General features: G+C 46.5%; 1 long non-coding RNA gene across 6 annotated transcripts in view; it reads left to right on the forward strand.

Moving 5' to 3' along the window:
- The window catches only part of LOC102149776 (uncharacterized), a 40,853-nt gene extending 29,548 nt beyond the window's left edge, over nucleotides 1-11,305 (forward strand). For 2 of the 6 annotated variants that reach the window (XR_011440178.1, XR_011440174.1), the window contains exons 2-4: nucleotides 5,793-5,914; nucleotides 7,718-8,273; nucleotides 9,359-10,203. This is a non-coding gene — a long non-coding RNA (uncharacterized lncRNA). Of the gene's footprint in view, nucleotides 1-5,792; nucleotides 5,915-7,717; nucleotides 8,274-9,358; nucleotides 10,204-10,836; nucleotides 10,952-11,154 lie in introns of those variants that run through there. The other 4 variants (XR_011440175.1, XR_011440173.1, XR_011440176.1 and 1 more) reach the window with 3 other exon arrangements.
- The last annotated feature ends 4,779 nt before the right edge of the window (nucleotides 11,306-16,084 follow it).

Below are 16,084 nucleotides of genomic sequence, written 5' to 3' on the forward strand. Positions count from 1 at the left end.
GAAAGATCGTACTATCCCAAATACCCTCATACTCCACTTGGCTTCTTCCTCTTCTGCTTAGACCTCTGCCTAAGGTCAAATCCATAAACCTAGGCATTTCCATTGGAGACCTGGCCAAATGGCTGGTGACATGTTGTGGTATGCAGAATTCCTATCACTCACATGATCGTGTGAAGTTCTATGGCAGAGTTGACCTTAATATAGGAGATTATCCTGGTGGGTGTGATTAAATCAATGGAATTTTGCTAAGCAGAGAGCTTCCTCCAGCTAATGGCAGAAGAGGAAGCCAGAGAGATTTGAAGAATGAAGGGGATTTGGCTTGTAGATGCAGGACACCACGTGAGAAGAAAGTCAGGCAACCTTAAAGAGCTGAGAGAGGGCCCTGGCCAGCAACCATCAAGGAAAAAAGGTCCTCAGTCCTACAACCACAGGAACTGAATTCTGCCCACAATGTGAACGAGCCTGGAAGTGATGTCTACTCAGAGCTGGCCGAGGACTCAGCTTGGCTGATAACTTGATTTCTGCCTTGTGATTCCCTGAGCAGAGAAGGCAGCTACACCGTGCTGGACTTCTGACCTACAGGACTGTGAGCTAAAAATGGGTGCTAGTTACTCTGCAAAGTTTGTAGTAATTTGTTACACAGTGACAGAAAAATAAAACACGTGGACTAGTTTGAGTCCTAGTGAAAACTTACCTTATAATAAGGCAACAAAGTTGAAGATGAATAAGAAGGACGTTGCCCACTGTAACCTAAAAGAAAGTGGTCGGTTAAAGGGCCGTCTAACATTCCCCAGAGAAAAAGCTGGAGGAGGAAGATGAAGAGTATGGGAGAGGGATAAAGAGGACGGGGAGGGGAGTAACTAAGAACACTGTGCACCTGCCTCCATGGGAATCCGTGAGGACAATGCAGCAAGTGACCCATCTCCCATTTGAGATGGTGTCTGTTGCTCTCACCGAGTTTAATTCCACAGCTGGAACATGACCACATTATAGTTCTTGAGATGCTCTAGAAACCCCGGGTGGTTTCCGTGCTGTATTTTATGAGTGTCGCAAGCACCCTGAAATGCTATCAAAGTCACTCATATGTTCACATATTTTCAAAATAAAAAGACACTCTTTTGTTGTCCTCACTCCATGATCTTAGAGATTCATGTAAGAGGGCAATTAAAATGTTTCTGGAATTTAAAAAATTTATTTGTAAGGTGGTGTTACAGATTGGAAATCCTGAGCTATCCACTGTATAATCTATAACTTTGTAAAAAGAACGAGACACTAGAGCCTCCTGTGGTCCACGCTGTGCTGTGATGCTGTGATGCTGTGATGCTGTGGGAGCTGGCACGTTTTCTAGGTGCCTCAGGGATGAGGCCAAACCCGTTGACGCTGCTTCTGGTTGTCTTGTTTTTCTATCTAGAGACAGAACGTTCTGCTGACATTCTTAGGTATGGAAAAGGGACGTCGGCTGGCATGAGAAGTGCTCTGATTATTTTTAGTTAAATATGGTAGTTTTAAAACAAACTGTAAAACTCTTTATTGTCAGAAAAGTGCATAGCCACTGCTTCAATGAAAGTGCATCGCCTTCTGACCTTAAACACACCATTTGTAACTTTCTGTTATTTTTGTGTGTGTTCTGGAAGCTAAGACTTTCTTTTCATGTCCAGATCTTCCTCGACTTACAATGGGGTTGCCTCCTGATAAACCCATCACAAGTTGATAATATCCTGGGTTGAAAATGCATTGAATACACCTACCCAGCAAACATCCTAGCTTAGCCGAGCCCACCTTGAACATGCTCAGAACACGTGCATTTGCCTACAGCCGGGCGGAATCAGCCAACACAAAGCCTATTTTATGATAAAGTCTTGGATGGCTCATGTAATTGACTGAATATTATACTGAAAGCAAGAAACGGAGTGGTCAGATGGATATGGCACGGTTGTAAGTGTGTCGGTTGTTCATCCTCGTGGTCGTGGGGCTGAGTGGGAGCTGCGACTTGCTGCTGCCGCCCAGCATCACGGGAGAGGATTGTAAGTCACGGATCATCCGTAACTGTTTTTCTTGAAGTGTGACATCATCCAGAGAGTGTAGGGATAGCCAGCTTGGGGCTCGGGCAGTTGTCACAAAGGGACACACCTGGGTGAGAAGCCCACAGCCCGAGAAGCCCTGTTCCTTTCCCTCCTGCCCGCCCCCCACTGTTAAAGCTGCTCCTTCTTCCCAAAGATAACCTCCATCCTTACTCCTAAGATAAAGGTTTGATTTCTTTCAGAATGCTGAAGTGTTTTTGAAGCAAAGTGGAGTATTACATTTTTCAAGTGGGAAAAAAAAAAGGGTCAGGAAGATCTTTTTCTGTTTTCTTTTACAAGTTTTATTGTTTTACCTTTTGCATTTAGGTCTCGATCCATCTCAGTTGAACTTCTGGTGTGGTGTGAGGCCGGGTAATGGTCCATCCTTGCCTCCCCCGGGAGCCCTGTGTCTTCACCTTGCCCCTCCCCTCGGCGGGTCCTCAACACCTCTTGCGAGACTGCTGAAAACGCTGAGATGATTTTCCGGGGCTTGCTGCTTCTCTTTTTCAGTCTCCACTCCTCATATACCCCCAACTCAGGAAATGCCTGAAGGGAAATCCAACCATGTGATGGAGGCCCCCCATGTCTCTCAGAAATTCTCTGGTATCTCTGTCCCCAGATGCCCACCTTCTGCCACGACCCAGAATGGGCGAATGTCCTGGGGGCAGCTGCTGGTCAGCTTCCTCCCTGAGGATCCACTCACTCCAGTGTCAGCGGCTCGGGTCCTGCTGCCCCAGCAGCTCTCCAGTGCCTCCAAACAGAGATCTCTGCATTTAATGGGACCTTGCCTGCTTTGCTGGACAGAAGTGCTGGTCTGCGACAGGTTACTCCATAGCCCCCAAAACAGCACATGCATTTTTAATCGTAATCGTGGTAAAGTTAGGAGGTAAAAACACCACTCAGGGTGCTAGTGCAAGAGGGAATACTAGGAGTCTTTGGCTCAAGAAGTCCACTGTCTTCCGTAGAAGCCACTGTCATTTATCGTTAGTGGACCTGAGCCTGGAGCACACGGACAGGGCGTTGGTGAAAGAACCGGCAGCCGGTGTCTAATCCCACTTTCCCCCTCAGTCCGCCTTGTGGAACAAGTAAGTTGGCGCCTCTCCAGGTCCCAGCTTCCCTGATCCTGGCATCGCTTCTTCAGCTTAAGAACAGGATCCTACCTTTTAAGTGCTCTAAACCCTTGGAACAAAAGGCAGCCATTTAAAAAGAGGTGCCACAGAAATTTCCTTCATGCATTTAAAATGATGTGTGTATGCTTGAAAATCAAGACAGTAGTGTTTCTAAAAGTTGGGGAGGAAGCAGAAGAAATTCCCACAAGGCCGCATATTAGCTACTGAAACACAATCCTTAGAGGAAGGATGTCAGAGCAAACGCCTCTTTGCCTGCACACATTTCCGTCTATAATTGCTTCCAGGTCCACTCCAGCAGCTTGGGTGTGAACACAGGTTTATAAAAGTCATCTGTAGCAAATGAAATTAAAAGCCCCCAATCAATACTACCATTGGATTAAGGCTGAGTTTATCTTGATAATATTTAGTGTTCTGGGATGGAATGGAGTTCAGGGTACTTTTTTTCTCTCTCAGGCTTGAATTTGCAACTGGCGATGCCTAATGACCAAGGAAGGAGTTTTCAAAAACAGAGCCCAGAGATGGATGAGGGCCCAGGCAGGCTGGACAGTCACCGCTGCTAGCGGGAGGGTCCTTAGGTCAGGAGCAGGATGTGCTTGCAAGCTTCCTGGCAGCTGGCCTCCAGCTGAGGAAACTGCAGTAGTGAAGGACAGGCAGGGACCTGAGCAAATCTGAGTAATCACCCCTTTGGGAGAAAAACTGCATAAATAATTACTTGAAATTCTCTCCTAAAGTAGAGTCAGAAGAAAACGAATGTTGCCTAGATGGGAGCCAACACCCAGCAATAACTTCAGCTAATAGAGGATGTGATGGCTCAGAAGATAAACAAAATAAAGTGTAGGAGAAGCACAAGGAAAACAAACGAGAGAAATAGGGAGGGAATAAAACACAGGAGGAGCTGGGAGGAAGCAGCTGCTTGGGGACAAGCCAGGGAGAAATGTGAAAAGAAAAAAGAAAGAGCTTACCAGGCTGGTGGGGGATGTTGATAATGGGGGAGGCTGTGCATGTGTTGGGGCAGGGGCTATATGGGAAATCTCTGTACCTTCCTCTCAATTTTGCTGTGGACCTAAAACTGCTCTCAAAAAATTGAAGTCTAAAAGAAAAGAGCCTAGAAAAAGCCAATCAAACAGGTAATATTGTGTGGTTGCTGGGGTTGGCGGGGAGTGGCACCGTTCATTAGAAAAGCATCTTATTCAAAGGCGTGGACCTTGACCACTCCTTCATTCAACATTAGGGACCATCCCTCTCGGGATTTTGGCTCAAGGAAAAAAGAGAAACAGCCACGCAGAACAGAGGAGGGCCCCAAACCCGAGAGGACAGGCTACCGGAGGAGGTCTTCAACAGGTGCCTCTCTTTCTCTCCACTCTGAGTTCTCATCCTTGTCCCTTCACATCCTCTCCTGCATTTTTGCCATGCTATTCCATTCTTGCATCAAACTTCCCCCCAATTGCTTCTGATATTTAATTTAATTTAATTAATCAATTGATTATTTTGGTGAAGAAGATTAGCCCTGACCTAACATCTGTTGCCAAAATCTTGCCCCCTTTTATCTTTTTGGGTTTTCTTTGCTTGAGGAAGATTGTCCATGCCAGTCTCCCGCCCTTTTGCATATGGGACCCCACCACAGCGTGGCTTGATGGCTTGATGAGCAGTGTGTATCTCCGTACCCAGGATCTGACCCTGCAAACCCCTGGCGGCCAAAGCAAAGCATGTGAACCTAACCACTACGCCCCCGGGGCCAGCCCCAATTCTGATATTTTATACTCCTCATACAACTGCCATAAGGAAGAGACATAGGAAATAGAATAATAGTAAGAAAAACTAAAGTTAGTGGTAATACACGTTATTATATATGATGTATTTATATAGATTTATTATGTAATATGTACCATTATATATCATATACATTAACGTATGTTAATATTGACTTAGCAGTTGAGACTAAGCACATACCATCCCCAAAAGTCTTCTCTCTTTTATCGTAAAGTGTGAATGGACCCCGGATTGGAGTTTTATCTTGGCGCTTAAGGTTCACCGTATTTTTAAAGACATTCTAACTCTTGCTGGATCTCAGAATACCCATTCCCTAACCTGTACAACTTCTGTGTCACCACTATTTTGAAACATATATTCCCTAAATTATAGCACAATGAAATCGTCCAGCAAGCTGTAATCATAAATATAATGATTCTTTGTACTTTCAAAGTGCTGCACTGCAAGAGCCAGAACAGGCTTCCTGAAGCCGGGCCCACACTGTGTCCTCGTGGTTTTATAGCTGAGAAAACTGAACAGGGAGCAGCTAGCAGTTTGGGCCAGTGCCACAGCAAGGCAGCAAGAAAGCTGGAATCCAACGGAAACGTCTCACACTCGACGGTGGACTTTCTGTGCCGGGAAACGTGAAATAAGAAGGAAAAATTATAAATTAGGGTTGTGGAAGTATTTTAATCAACTTTATATATTTACCAATTAAAAGCTAGTATTTCATAAGTAATACCATTTAAGAGTAGTACTAAGAAAGAATAATATGGTTTTTGTTTTAGTCATTTGCTTCTTGATCTCTCATAATTAAAATTTGCCATAAAAACTCAAATTTTCATCTTTTTAGGGCAAGAGTGGAGAAAATGAAATGAGCTGAAGAGTGCGTATGAAATTTATTTTATTCAAGTGAAGATTTATGCTGGCAGATTTCATTCCGGCTGACATTGACCTTTTCGGACGAGATGAGAGGTCAGTTCGGATGCTGTCTGTAGTTGTCGAGTCCTTTAAACTGTTCCTAAACGTAAAGCTGCGTGCTTTGGATGAAAGAAGACTGTGCCGCAGTCCGGCAGGGCGTCTGCTCATGTGCCTGGGCCTCAGGATGAGGCAAACCTGGCCGGGAGACTGCCTGGCTGCCTGGCGTTTTACTTGTCCAGTCCAGACACTCAGGGAGAACTGAGTGCTGGAGCCGGTGGGGTGGGGTGAGGTGGGGTGGTCGGGGCTGGGGGAGTAGGGATCAGGGATATGGAGTTTGGGGTGTTGTTTGCTCTGAAGTTCAGACACAGATGTGAAAACAACCGATCGAGGCAGCCCCAGTGCCGCACCCGTCACCTTCCAGCTCTCACCAGCGGACGGCTGGATCGCACACATAAAATTCTGTCTCTCTGTAACACACAACTCCCAGCACAGCCTGTGTTGATTTTGTGGAAGGAAATTGGATTTGAGGTCTGCTGACCCGCCTCTGGGTCCTCCTCACAATGGGCTGAGTGGCTTTGAAGGAGTCACTTGACCTCTTCTATACCAGAGGGAGAACATTGATAAATCGTGGAATTGTTGCTTCGATTCATTGAGATACCAGATCTGGGGGGAGTGCTTTGTAAACTGTAAAGTACCGTAGAAATATTAGTTACTGTTAACTCAACAAACGGCTGTCTGTGTCACTCAATGACCCATTCGTGGATGCCTTCTCGTCCCACCTACACTTCGCTTCCGTGCTTAACTCCTGAGAGATCTCTGTAACAAGAGACAACACGCCCCCTGCCATCGTGCGGCCTCATGGCTGTAGGACCCGTGCCGTCTCGTAGTCCCTGCGCTCAGACAGGCCCTGTGCTTAGTTTAATGCTCTGCTGTCATCTTGAAATTCTTATTAATTTTCAAACACGGGGCTTGCATTTTCATTTTGCCCTGTGCCCTGTGGATGATGGAGCCAGTGTGACCTGTCCTGTTTCTCTAACTCATAAGAAATGCCTGACTTTAAAAATTCCTTGGAATTTGCTCCATTCCCAGACATCTGCTTTGAGTATCTCTATGGAGCAAGTAGTTATAAATTAATATTTTTTATTAAAGTAGTTTATATTTGATATATAGTCTGTGCGTGTTTCCTGGATAAAGCACAATGCAAAATTGTGACCCGATGGTAGGTTATCTCCAGACCATCTAGATTCTGAATTTCTGGAGGAACATGTTTTCTGTTCCTGGGCTCAGTGCCTGGCACGTTGAGGATCCTCAATAAAATGTAGTGGACTGTGTGTGCACCACGTACACTGTACTGATCCACTGCGAGAGACGGTCTCTGTGGATGACAAAGGCATCCTTATGGGTGACTTATGGTTTTATTTTCTTTATTGTGGCTTATATTGGCTAAGGGCATTTGACTTTCAAAACACCAGTTGCTGCAGCTTTCTTCAGATTTTTTTAATGTCTCCCATTAAAAGCTTCGACTCTAGGAAAAAAATGCAAATGTATTTTATGTTTTGTTCCCAATTATAATATAGTCAAACCTGATATTCTTGTTAAGGAAAGTTAGGTTGTTTGACTTTGTTCATTTGGTAATGAAATGACAGTCAAATAATTTTAAAGTGTATATAATTTGTTTTCAATTATAAGTAAAGCTGGTTCACCTCAGATGGGTCTCAGGTGTACATTTCGGGGGGTGGCACTTTGCAGGAGAGAGGCAGACGCAAGTCAGAACCGAGTCTGTATTAGTTATCTACTGCTGCATAAAAATTTGCTCTAAAACATGTCCGTCTAAGACAACACTTATTTTTCACCCAGTTTCTGCAGGTCAGGACTCTGGGAGCAGCCTCACTATGCTGTTCTGGCTCAGGATCTCCAATGAAGCTGTGGTCAAGATGTCGGCTGGGCTTAGTCATCTGAAGGCTCGACTGGGGTGGAGGGTCTGCTCCCAAGATGGCACACTCCATGCCTGTTAGCTGGAGGCCTCATCTCCTCCCAGTGTGAGCCTCTCCACTGGGCTGCTTGAGTGTCCTTGAGACAGGCCACTGCTTCCACCAGAGCAAGCAACCCAAGGGAAAGGGAGACAGAGGCCACAGTGGCCCTCATACTCCAGCCTCCAGTGTGATCTCCCACCATTCCTCCTGGGTTCTGCTGGTTACACACATAATCTTGGTCCGTTCAGGATGCTATGACAAAATACCACAAACTGGGTGGCTTATCAACAACAGAAACCTGCTTCCCTCAGTTCTGGAGGCTGGGGAGTCCAAGATCAAGGTGCCAGCATGGTCACGTTCCCGTGAGGGCTCTCTGCTGCGTTCATTGCTGACACCTCACTGTGTCCTCACATGGTGGAAGGGGCAGAAGTCTCTGTGAGGTCTCTTTTATAAGAACACTAATCTCATTCATGAGGGCTCCATCCTCCTGACCTAGGCACCACTCAAAGGCCCCATCTCCTAACACCACCGCGTTGGGCAATAGGATTTCAGCATATGAATTTTAGGGGGACACAAACATTCAGAGCACAGCACAGACCAACCCTGACACAATGTGGGAGGGGACTATAGAGGGGTGTGAATACCATGAGGTGGGATCATTGGGACTATCTTGGAGAGTGGCTGCCACGAAGTGGCAGGTGGCTGAGCATTAGCCTCGCCCCTCTGCCATTTCACCTGAATTCTGCTGGGAAAAAGGGGCCATGTCCAAAGGCTGTTATCTTAAACTCCTGCCCGGCAGTCTGAAGGCACGGGAAGTCAGACTCAGGGTAATTTTCAAGTCCAGCCAATGCATTTTTATTAGACACTGAATTAGTTGGCTGACTGCATTGTCTAACCCCGGAACAAGCATCTACATAAAGGAGGCCATGAAGTGGCTCTACTTACTACGTCCTTAGTGCCAAGTGTCACCAGGTCACGGGGCATGGGTTGTCTTAGAGAAAGATAAGCGGAAAGCAATAGATTGTGATGTATAATCAAGCAGTGGAAAGTGCAACACAGACTAAATGTGGAGGAATTTAGGGCTTCCTGCTGGTTAGCAAGAATACAAAGCTTCCTGAAGGCGTAGGTTTGTGGAGAACCGAATAAAGAAACACAGGAGAGATGAAAGGGGCTGAGGCTAGGAGGGCAGCCCCGAGCAGCGGCAGGAGGGCAAGAGGCTGATTCAGAAGCCTCGGAGGCTTGAGTGAGGCTGACTTCCATCCTCAGGGGAAGGCACAGAGGGTCCCGCTCGCCCTGTACATCGGGAAGGTGGAAGGAGGCAGAGTTATCAACAGAGGGAGGCCAAGCCATGGGCGTCTCTCAGACGTCCACCATGTGCAATGCTCTTCCCATGTGATTCCATTTAACCTCCAAACGACCGGAGGAGGCGAGGGTAGCCTTCTCTCTAGAGAAGTGGGTTTGGAACCCAGGGTTGTTTGCATCCAAAGCACACACTGTTTTCACAAGACTCTCACTGTCTCTGTAGGGATGGATCAGCTGAAACCTTCAAGAAACAGACAGCACCGGGACCGGAGTGGGAGGAGGGGGCAGCAGGCTGTGTAGCCGGCACGGAGCCAGTGGGTAAACTTCCTCCTTTCTGCCTCAAGCCTACAAGGCAGACTTTGACCCTTCTCGAGACTTCATAAAGGAACAGCTGTCCACCATTTCCGCCCTACCTCCTGTCAAGACACGCCCAGTGTGGACCAGGCCCCGCCGCCCCGCAGACGGAGAGGGGAGAGAGATTCACTTCACGCCCATTTCAAAGTGGACGCATTCGCCTTAAACGACCTTAAGTTTAAAGGCAGTTTCTCACGTGGAACTGAGAGTGGCTGTTTAAAGAAGAGATGGCAATTATGTTATCAAATTATAGTGTGGAAAATAAAACACAGGAAGCATTTCGTGCTTAGACAGTGGAGTGTAGAAGAGTCAGGAGCCAGGTTCAAATTCTGGCTCCACATCCAAACAGATCTGTGACTTAGAGCAAAGTACATAAGCTCAAGGCCTCACCTGTGGAACATGGAAGATGAGGCCTACATCGTTAGGATATTGTTTTCTGAGGAAGATTGGCCCTGAGCTAACATCTGTGCCAATCTTCCTGACTTTTGTATGTGGGTTGCCACAACAGCATGGCTGAGGAGTGGTGTAGGTCCATGCCCAGGAACCAAAGCCACGAACCCGGGCCACTGAAGCAGAATGCGCTGAACTTAACCACTATGCCACAGGGCTGGCCCTAAAGACGGTAACTTTTAATACTACTGTGGGTAGCACATAGGAGGTGCTGTATAAACCATAGTTACTTTTATTAAAGTGAATTGTTTTTTTCCAACAAAAGATTTATCATTCCAGCTATGGTCAGCCTTGGCTAGAAATATAACTTGTCTGCATTTTTAGATAGACACTTATGAATGGTGGGGTGTTTACCTAAGAGTACAGGCTGCATTCGTAGTTACACTGTGCTTCCATGGGGTGGGGGGAGCAGCTTCAGAGCTGGCGGGTGCCACGAATGTTCCCAAGTTGGAGAAACACACAGAAAGAACCGAGGGTGGTTAAAAATACTATAATCTTCTCTTAGAGTGATGGCAAGATGGGGGAACATGTGGATAAGAATGGTGTACGCGTTGGGGGGTGTGGACATGGAGCAAACCAAAGTTCGAGTGGAGGAGTGAATGGACCGATGGATTTGAAGGTACTTTGAAAAGTGTATGTGCCATGTGCATTATCGTCAGGGGCCCGCCGCCAGTTCTCAGCGTGTTAGTGGCAGAAGAAGGGAAAACGGAACACAGGGTTCCTAAAGCCCAGCCAGATGCTGTCTCCCGCACCATGCCGTCCTGGAACGTGGATGCCACCCCTCTCTTCTGACATTTCATGGTTGTTTAGAGTTAGCTGTAGCGCAGCCCGCATATGTCTAGTGCCTGGTGGGAGAACGTGAATTAATTAAAGTCTCCTCATGCTTTTATTCACCAGCTTCTCTAGGATTTTTGTTGTAAGGCCAAGTTATCAGAGACACCACGGCTTTCCTCGGCGGCCCGCCAGCACGGGGGAAGGAAGACACTCAGCCCTTAGGAGAGAAGTTCAAGAGGTTAGAGCTTCTGGGGACAGGAACAGCCCAGCCTGAGAGCTTTGAGCACCTTTCCCCTGAAGAAGGACAGAGTGTGTGTGTGTGTGTGTGTGTGTGTGTGTGTGTGTGTCCGGGGTGTTCAGTCAACCAAAAGGAATCCTGCATAGCTTGACCTTTGCTGTATATGTGGAATGGAGCAGCCTTTTTTTCCTTCTTTTTTTTAGATAGAGTGACTGTAAAGATGGTAAAGAAAATTACAAGCTTCCTGAAAAAGAAGGATTGGAAATTAGTCTCGAAACTGCTTTGCAATTATGCCTGTATATTTTAGATGTTTTGGCTTAAACTAAAGGTAGTAAAAATATATAGTTTCTGCTATGATGTGGGTTTAGCTTTTGTCAACAGACGTTTGTAGACTACATTACAGAGGCGGGTTCAGACGTTATCTAATTATGTATTAGACTTAAGAACGTGGGAGCATTTCCAGATAAGACTAAGGTGACCCCTGAATCAGGCACCACCTGCAGATATGATTCTGGTGTCTGGTAACAATAACCTCCTGCAAGGTTCTCGCAATCTAGAACTATTCCTTATACGACCCATTTTGGAGACATTTTAGAGGAAAACAGCAGAGAAAGACTGGTGCTCACCTAGTGTAGACATCTGCTCTTACTTCTCTAGTCTACACCGTGTGAGTGTTACACTCTCTGGGACTGGGACTGCTGAAAGGAAACCAAGGAACGGAAGAAGGGAATTAACCCCTTCGTGTACTCACTGGAAAGAAGCCTTCAGGTCGTTTGAATCACAAAGGTCTTTGTCTCGCTGGCAGGTGCAGCTTACCCTCCAGAGCAACGTGGATTCATGGCGTCCAAATGTCCTGCATGGATTCACCTGTTTGACAGAACCTGGCACTCAGAGTAATGACAAGGCCTGATAGTTCTTTTTTATTTTTCAAACCCCAAGTTGATTATCCCCTAAGTGCAAAACACTTCCAAAATATATAGTAAGAAAAGGAATGTACATTACATTTAGTCTAAACAGGAGATCCTAGGAGAATGTTAGAGACATTTTGGAGGTTGGGGAAGTGGCGCAAAGGATGCATATTTATTTATATGACTTACGTAGCTTATCTACAAGAAATTTCAAATATTTCCCTATTTCAAATACAGAACATATGCCTAATACATCCCCCCATGATTGATAAATGTGAGGTTTTCGGGGTAGAAAGTCACGTGGGGTGAGACTTCCGGGGTTCATGGGGGGAAGGTGATAAACAGCAGTCAGATGAGTTGCATACTCCTTAGGGCTTGACCTTTGTAAGTGCACCTTCTGGTGGCACTGGCTGCCCCTCCTTGCCTTGTGGTATCTGCTGACCGTGGGCCTGGGTGCACAGGGTTTCTCTCTGGTCTGCCTGAAGTGCTTCCCTGAAGAAGGGACGTTGGGGCAGCTCATGGAGAATGCTCCCCAGGCTGGTGGAATGCCTGCATCCCAGAGTGGCAGATGTGGCTTATCCCCCAGAAGATGTTTTCTTTGTCTGCAGGGAGACAGGGTTTTCCAATCTCCCTGTGGCCAGGTGTGATCTTGTGACTAAATTCTAATCAATGAGATGTCAGCAAAACCATCTGGCAGCTTCTGAGAACCTTCCTGAAGAGATAACTATGATGCGCCCTGGAACTCTCCACCCCTTTGTTCTTTCCCCTGTTTGTCGGCGGGAAGATGGACCATGGGGATAACCTCCACTCTGGGGATGATGGCAGAGAGGGCAACCAGAGGAGTCTGGCGTCTCGGGACTTTGTGAACCCGCCATGACAGCCCTAGGCCTCTGATGTCTCCTGATTTCATTTAGGTCAGAGAAGAACACATTTCTGTCTAGTTTAAACCACTGTTGTTTTGGGTTTTCTGTCACTTACAGCTGAACTAGGTAAAAGGCAGGATTTAGTTGTGTTTTTTGTTTGTTTCTTTGTTTTTGCCAAAATGTTGAATATACTAGTGACAATACATAGAGATTGACAGCAGATAGGCACACGGGGGAGTACGGAATTTCATTGCAGGCCAAATCCTGGGGTTCTGAAGGACTCTCCTGATCCATGTTGGTGGGCGACCTGAGGTCACTCACAAATCTCCTTCAGGGCCAGCTACTCCTGGTAGCTGTTAAGACTTCATAATAAAGAGTAGCATGTCAGCAACTCCTGAAATATCTTTGTTTTTAAAGCTAGTTGGGGAGAACTGGGTAGAATTTATAATGGGTTCTGCCCTTCAGGTTAGTTATTTCCGAGGAGAGAAGAGGTGAGTTGAAAATTAAACATATTCCAAATGGCTCCCCCTCAAGTGGTATCAGGGAATGCATGCAAGAGTCCAGGATTCTCTTCTGATTAAAGAATCATTATCCACAAGTGATAAAGAGAGCCCGCAAAGGGGGTAGATCTAATTCAGAGAAAATGAACTCAACAGAGATTGTTGCGATTGTGGCAAAACCCCAGCTCGCTGAGATCATCTGCTGCTTCTCACGCCCCGGAACTCTGTATTCATGAGAGCAGGGCATTTCGGTCGGAATGGTTCTCAGTTCTTCTGAGATGTTTACTTGTTGGTGGAACTCTCAACCAGAGGACATTCATCCTTGGTTACGACCCTCCCTTGCACTTTGCTTCTTCTGGCACGGGGCTCGGGGAATTACAGCTCATTGGCCCCATCTTAGTTCACGGGCAGAGAATGGTTTTTATATTTATAAGTGGTTCAAAAAATTAAAAGAAGAATAACACTTTGTGACAAGAAAATTATATGAAAGTTACATTTTGGTGTCTGTAAACAAAGTTTTATTTGAACGCAGCCGTGCCTATTCATTGACACCTTGTCCATGGCTGTGCTGGACCCTAGTGCAGAGTTCAGGAGTTGCACCATCACCTGCATGGCCTGCAAAGCCTAAAATAGTTAGTATGCAGCCCTGAACAGAAAAAGTTTGCTGAACCTCAGATCTTGCACAATGTGACATCTTGGTTTTAGATTCAGAAGTAGGATCAGAATTAGAGAGTTGAAAGGTATTTTGAAAGCCTCTTGTTAACATCCCTGACTCATCCCTGGCCAAAGTCAATGGTCTTATTTTTTGTGCAGCTGTTCTGTTCTCAAGAGTAGTTACTGCAAAGGCAATCCTCATGCTCATTGCTTTGTCGCGGTTCTGCTCTCTGAGCATGGCCAGGGGTTGGCATGTAATAGCTGCTTTAAACTATACAATTATTTAACACTTACTTAGCACTTTCTATGTGATAGGACTGTTCTAAATAAGCTACAGGTAACTCAGAGAACATTATGAGGTAGGCACCGCAATTGTCTTCAGTCTACAGAGGAAGATCCTGAGGTCCAGGGAGGTTAACTGAATTTCCCGAGGACGCAGAGCTCGTAAGAGGCAAAGTTGGGATTGGAACTCGGTCTGGCTCTGGAGGCTGGGTTCTCTGCTGTTCCGTTCACCAAAGAGCCAAGGAATGAACATTTGATAGTTGCATTTCACGTGTCAGTCCTTCAAACAGCTAAAGGTGGCTCCCTAATTCCTGAAAAATATACACAGTTCCTCCAAAAGCACAAGCCATGTAACGCTGCAGTGTGAGGAGCAAGGGAGAATATGTTCTTGCTGTAGTTTCTGTTTTCTCCACATAATTGTTCTCATTTCTAGGTGCAACCAGCATAGTCAGGGGTCTGAAAACCTCTTAGTGTAAGGACATGTTGGAGAATCTAGGGAAAGAGAGCTCTTGTTGGGAAATGACTGGAGGCAGTTCTAGGCTCCACATGGCATTCACGAAATCCTAAGGAAGAAAGAGCATTATTCCCAGGGCCTTCAGAAGATCAGACTTTCCTCCTAGAAGCCTCCAGCAAACCCCCTGTGTCAGTCGGGGTCCTCCAAGAGCTGACATCAAGGTAGGATTATAGGCGCTGGGCTTTTATGAGGAAAATGCATGTGGGAAAGGAAACAGGCAGGGAGCTGGGCAGGCTGAAGTCAGACACTGATGGATCTCTCATGTGGAGTAAAAGGAAGAGTGAGAAAGGGTCTTATGCTGCTGTGCAGTCTAAGCCAAGCCTTAGGGGAATCCTTTAGCCAAAATCAGCTGACAGAGGAGTGCAGTGGCTTCCTGGAGCCAGTCTGTCTAAGTATACTCAGGATCCACAAACTTGGGGATGAGTTTCCAAGTGCAGACCCGGGCCCTTGGTCACGACGCTCCTGTGGTAGGCAATATCTCAGCGCACTCTCACAGCTGCTAGTCTCTCCTCACATCTAGTTGGTTCATTATTAAATCGACCTTTGTGTCAGGGGACTAAGTGCCCCGATTGGCTGAGGGCTGAATTCTTGAACCAATCACCGGCAATGGGGTGGGATTTCCCATAGCCCATTAAGTCCACCGTCTGGGGTCTGGGTCAGCTTCCCTGGAGGGTGTGAGTTGTGGGGAGGAGAGGCTGATGATACCCAGATAAAACTCTGGATATCCTTAGGAAGAGGAAGGGGGAATAAAGTCTGTGATTCTGCAGTTCTGACTTTGATTTATCTCATGCCACAGCCTGCGCTTGTTTCTCTGCACCATATCTCTTAAAATCTATGGCTACCACAGGTCTTAAAAGTCATGGTCTTTGAGGTGGGAGGGCGGGGATCAAATTCTCTGCCACAGAGAATCATCCTGTTATCTATGACATATGCCACAACTAGTTTTAGATCGCTCATAAGTTGTTGATGAGCTGGCATCTTGCGGTAGTCATGGTTACAGAGTGTAATTATGTGCCTGACCCCGTGCCTTGTGTCCTTTCTCACGTTAAAGCCCACGACACCCGATTAGAGCAGCCTTCTTTCCAGCTGCAGAAGATGTAGAGGACCCTAAGGCTTAGAGGGTTAGGAAACTTTCCTGAGTAGGTAGGTGCCTAACTGTTTGATTGCAAAGCGTAACATCTCCTCCTCCAGTTCTTACTGTGACGATCTCTTCTCCAGCTTTCTTCAGAACAGCTTTTTTAGAAAGAAGTTTGTTCCTCAGGAGCCATTCTCTTCTAGGTGAGACCGGGAGAGCTTTGCGTGCTCCTGGGCGCCGTACGCGTGGTGCTGCCAGCGTTGGCTTGAGAAGGCTGTTGAGGGCTCTTGGGGCTTGTGTGATGCCAGCTGGAAGGGCAGGTTGCCCTCGGTGTGCA

The sequence above is a fragment of the Equus caballus genome, chromosome 6, assembly GCF_041296265.1.
Source record: "Equus caballus isolate H_3958 breed thoroughbred chromosome 6, TB-T2T, whole genome shotgun sequence".
Lineage (NCBI taxonomy): Eukaryota > Metazoa > Chordata > Mammalia > Perissodactyla > Equidae > Equus > Equus caballus.